Source organism: Sebastes umbrosus, chromosome 3 (assembly GCF_015220745.1).
Source record: "Sebastes umbrosus isolate fSebUmb1 chromosome 3, fSebUmb1.pri, whole genome shotgun sequence".
Taxonomy (NCBI): domain Eukaryota; kingdom Metazoa; phylum Chordata; class Actinopteri; order Perciformes; family Sebastidae; genus Sebastes; species Sebastes umbrosus.
The window spans coordinates 28,154,844-28,160,843 of record NC_051271.1 but is presented as its reverse complement, the minus strand read 5'-3'; positions in this window follow the sequence as shown (position 1 = coordinate 28,160,843).

Here is a 6,000-nt window from a genome sequence, read left to right as displayed (position 1 = left end):
GCATATTTACCCACTCCTATGTTGATAAGAGTATTAAATACTTGACAAATCTCCCTTTAAGGTACATTTTGAACAGATACAAAATGTACAATTCATTTGCATTTAATTGTGATTAAATATTTCTAAATGATTGCCCTTATACAGTATATATCTATGCAATGCATCATTTATTAGCAAGCTAACTATTATATTATTAGCCAAAGCATACCATTATTGAACCATTCTCAGACACTGCTAGCAAGTTGTGTTCACAAAATTCTTTCTTTTGTCAGCAGCTGCTTTTTATCCGATTGGGGCTGATAACATAACATTTTCAAAAAGTATCATTCTTCCAATACTTTAACTTTAACTTGTAAAGCATGTTTTGAGTATGAACCCGAGCTGACTGCAATTCTCAACTTCAGCTCAACAGGAATAGTTGGCCATGCTACGCTCAAGGGCAAATACTTGTTTATTAAGGATCTTTATTAAATTAGCAGTCTCGTTGAGATCAAGCTCTCTTTTCCAAGAGAGACCGGAGAACAAGAGACATTCGTGTTCAAACAACCACACAACTCACAAGACAAGCAACAACCAAGCAACAAATGAAAACCATTGCAAGAGTCATGAAAAGCATCACGTCGTAAAATATTCAATGTGAATAGAAGAATCTAGTTTGAGGGCAGTTTGCAGTTCATTCCATTTAAAGGTGCTGAATCTCGTTCTTATATAAAGTCAAGTAGTTAACGGAGACTTACAAATATGAAAGGAAGAGCACTCTTTGTTTTTCCTCATAACTCTGAAAATAAGAAGCAGTATCTGTTCGCTGCTGAACTACCAAACCAAACGACATCCGCACAAGCACAATCATACAGAACAATAGCTATAATGATGATAATGACGATAACCATAACGATACCAATGATGAATTCAGATCAGCCAAGAGGAGGCGAGATCTAAATTTGGAGATGGAAACGTCATCGTAATTAATCGTCTTTGTTTGTGAGGCCAAACTGAACTGCTGTTCAAGATTCCCAGCTGTGGACTTAGCACGGACGGGTTATTAAGATTGATTTGAATTTATTTATTTATTTATTTGTAACGGCCTAAAAAAATAATCTCATATTTATTGATTTTAAGTTCGAGAAGGTTTGGGGGACATCCGGCAATTCTGGGTTTATTGATACATGTCGTCAGCATATAAAATGGATGTTTGATGGTATCAGTCGGGGTGGTGGCAGAAATCCAAGGTGCTGAGGAGGAAGAGACATCATGGTGCGGCTGGTAATGACCATTGGGGCAGATACAGGGTGAAGCTTAACATTGCCACTGGTTGGGGGGTAATGATGGAGTCAGCGATGCACACTCCTATTGTTTCATTAAGGCAGGGAAACACATCTTGCTTTCGGAGGCACTTTTGCAATCAGATAAAACAAAACAGATAACATTTTTTCTTTGAATTTTTTTATTTTCAAATAAACTGACTTTATTATTCAAGGCATCTTTGCGTTTTTTCAATCCATCATCCGATAAAAACTGTTCCGTACAGAAACCTTGCACACTGAGTCCGAAGCGTTTGCTTATTCAATTTGTTACGAAAATTCACAATAGGAGAGAAAACTGAATTGATTACATGGGTGCGCTTGTCCTAAATGGGGCTAATGAATGAATGACACTAGCAAGAAGCTATTGTTTAGCTGCCTGGAGCACAATCACTACTGTCTAAGCTTTCGTACATTAGTTGTTTTGCAACCATCCCTTATTCTTCCACGCTGTTCTGCAATCACCTGCTACAATCTATCTTTAAATTACACATCTTTGTATTCTTTTATTTCTTTATCCTAAAGTCCTTTGTTCTGGGAGACGGAGTGAATGTTCATCATGCCATTTTGGATGATGACGTTCGCACGGACGGTGGCTCTGAGTGGTTGAACAACCCTCTTTTGCCTTTTGAAGGATGCAAAAAAATGTAGAAAATCAAACCTGATCGGAAAACTTTAATGACGGACGACATTTTAGGAGTGAGGTTGTATTTATTTTTAAACGTGCAACAATTTTGGATGAAAAATACGGACTCCATGTGCCTTAGCCCAGACCTCTGTCTGTCAGGGTGTCCGGGGATCCCCTTTTTATTTGATTGACAAGCTCTATTAGTATATTCTGATGCTCTTTATGCACTCTGGCACCTTATTTACATTAAAAGTACAAAATACAATCCCATTGTGAATCAATTTATGTTCATTGTGAATTAGAAAGGCCACCCACCTGCTGTATGGTGACTATCACTGGGTTTTGTTTGTATCATACTGTAGATGTAACTTACTATATCTTGTCTTTGTGTCAATAATTGCTTAATTTAAAAGCTGCTCTAATCAATAATGTTATATTAGCAATGGATCAAATGACCATGTGAAATGTGAAAGGTGACGCTCGTAGTGACAAATCCACAGAGAATTATCACCTGACTGCAGTTCAGCTCCATATCTTTTATTTTAGCATAACTCAGATATTTGCTGGTGGAGACCAAACCGGAGTCTATATTTACTGTGTGCCAGGTGGCCAGAAGAACAAGTCCAGATGAGTGCTAATGTTGCCCTGTATATATGGTGATACAATGTCAGTGTAACTCTGCTTCTCACTTCTTTTTTGAACTTGGGATTTGTTCTTTTTACTTTTTTTAAAAAACTCTAAGAGTGTGATGGGTTTTGAATGACACACCCAAGAGTTTTTAAACCATTTTCAGAGAAAACTGTGATTTTGTATTGCATAGTTTTGATCAACTTGCTGTTTTGAATTATTTCTTTTTACATTTTGATTTAAGAAACGGTAATCGGACTTTGACTAAGATGACAGTTTATTTTTATTTTTTAACCCAACTCACACACACACATTCATTCATACATTCACAGGATAAGAGAGACACAAATTAAAGGAGGTTTCATCACAATTGGTGAGGGAAATATAAAATACATTAATTAAATGGAGCAGATGGCAACAAAGAGTCTTATCATTATGAATATCTGCAGTTGACATTTGCACAATGTTTACAAATGAATCGCCCAGATACATCTTTATGAAGTCAAAGCATTACTACAAACTTCAGATCAGAGCTGTCAGTCTATTCACAGCAGGAGTAAAGAATGACTGTCTGAGAGTTTTGCAGTGATCACTTTAATGAATCAGCAACAAATGATTCATGGTAGCCATAAAAATGTTAATATTATTCATGTGAAGCAGCTCTGATGCCCGTGGGCCTCTTGATGCCTTTGTCTCCTCATTCAGACTCAGGAAGTACATCAATTATACGTTTTAAAAAAAAAAAATATTGGTTATATAATAATGTATTACACAACATCCTTTCTCAACCACTAAAATATTCAAACTCTGTGTGTGTGTGTGTGTGTGTGTGTGTGTGTGTGTGTGTGTGTGTGAGAGAGAGAGAGAGAGAGAGAGAGAGAGAGAGAGAGAGAAGGAGAGAGGCGCCTTAGTAAATTAATTCTTTTTTCATTCAATAAAATACTGTCAGCTGACTAAAATATTTTGAAGACACTTTCAGATTCGTCCAGCTGTCAACTCTCTCTGAACCTTGAAATGTAATCTGATTTCACAGTTTAAATAACAGACACAGCTTGTAGAGTTATTACATAGAATTCAACATGTAAATTGACTCTACAAAACATTCATCTGTGCACATGTTCAAGTGTATTTTGTATACATTTTTCAATGTCGGTGGACATGTGAATGTCGTCGCCGTGTTTCCGTGCCATACTGTACTATATGTTTGAGGATCATCCTTTAAAGCTTCAGTAGGCAGAATATTTTTGGCATCATTGGGCAAAAATCCCATAATAACCTTTCAGCATATTGTAATTCAAGCTCCAGCTCAGCTCTGATTGGTTATTTTCCTCCAGACTGTGAAATCTTGCAGATGTTATTAGGAGCACCGGAGGACACAGAGGCACATGCTTTTTTTCAGATTACCTGTCTCATGCACTACTGTCAGGATATAGTGACCGTTTTATAAAAATAACCTTTTTAAAACATATTTGCTCCAATTCTACCTACTGCAGCTTTAAACGCTCTGGTCTGTGTTAAGCACATACGAGGCTGCGACAGCTCAAGTTCAGAGGTCACTCTGATATATTGAATTGCATTTTTCATGAAGACCACCTTCAATATGACAGAGAGTGAGGAAGAGGCAGGAAGACAATAATGCTTAGCACTGACACCATTCAGCATCTGGCCTGAGGTCAGATTTCATGTCGAGCCAGGCCTCAGATCAATGGATTCTCATTTACAGCTCCAGGTTCAGGCAAAAAATGACATTCAGAGAAGCCATGATGGCCTCGACAGCACAAGGTCCTGCTACGTGCAAGAAAAAAAGCCTCACAGGTCACAAGTTTTTCAGATGCTATTTTCCTTTGCAAGAGGTTCACTCAGAAGGACGGCTTCATTCACTCTTGCTTCATTCATCAATGCAGTCAAGCTGTGCCTCGTGGCTCTTATTCAGTCATATGTTCCTGCATCAGTTCCTTCATCACTGATGCCAACATACAGCCACCACCCTCCTCTCCACCACCATTAAGACTTCAACTCAGATTACTGATGATCAGTGAGGTTATGCTGCTAATTATAGGGCTCTGACCCTGAATGAAATCTCCCTGTGCAGTGATGAATCACATTGTCTCGTTATTAATGCCGGGTAGCATAAAAATGGAAATTCATAGGGGACCAGGATGCTTCTTAAATAATAAAAGAACTCCACCCCATCAAGACAGACAAGACACATGACAATGAGTTATACAACACAACTACTCTTTTAAAATGACTTTAAAATATGTAGCATACAAATAAATGCATGGGAAACAATGATGTTATAAGTAACGAACAGGTAAAATATCAAGAGACTGTGTTCTTGTACAATCAGTGTTTATTACTGCTGTATGAAAGTTGAGGACTGACAGTATTACAATTATATAACTGGAAATAAAAAAAAAAAAAACACTTTCATTTTCCAAAGTGCCCTAAAAAGTACTTGTCCATGGAGTTTTAATTTGCCTGTAAATATTCAAGCGTGAAAATAAAAAATAAATTTAAATTTGTTTTAATTTTGTTTTCATATTTTGCGGCACAAAGATGGCAGGTTCCCAATTTCTATTTCACTGCATGACTTAATTTGAATCTTGGCATCCCTGAACTTATATTGTTAACTTATTTTCTTTTTTCTCTCAGCCGAGCATCTGATGATACTGACACACGCTGACAGTCATGGGACTATAGTCAGAGCATAGATAACAAACAGTCTCATTGCTTTATCAGCATGTGTGTCACGGATCTGGATGAGTCAATAGGACTGAGGACCCAAATGCAGACAGAACAGGTGGAAGAACATTTTACTAAATTACTAAATAATGTTCAAATTAAAAGGCTTCCAGTCAGACACAACAAGGCGGTCCAAACAAGCAAACAAATCCTGAGGGGCAGGGTAGGCAGCAGGTCTAAATATGATGGGTAGCAGATATTAAAATTGATATAAATTAAGGCTGTCAAAGATAACGCGATAATAACGTGTTAACGCCAAATCGTTTTAACGCCACTAATTTCTTTAACGCATTAACGCAATCGATCTTTCGGAGGTTGTAGCGGGCTCAGTTTTAAAGCTAGACTGAAGACACTAAGGAATCCAGTCGCGAAAGAGGATAAATAACGCTACGAAGTTACGCTAAATTTTGACGGGGAAATCTGTCATTTCTATTTTCAAAGGGATCCCTTGACCTCTGACCTCCAGATATGTGAATGGAAATGGGTTCTATAGGTACCCACGAGTCTCCCCTTTACAGACATGCCCACTTTATGATAATCACATGTAGTTTGGGGCAAGTCATAGTCAAGTCAGCACACTGACACACTGACAGCTGTTGTTGCCTGTTGGTCTTGAGTTTGCCATGTTATGATTTGAGCATATTTGTTTTATGCTAAATGCAGTACCTGTGACGGTTTCTGGACAATATTTGTCATTGT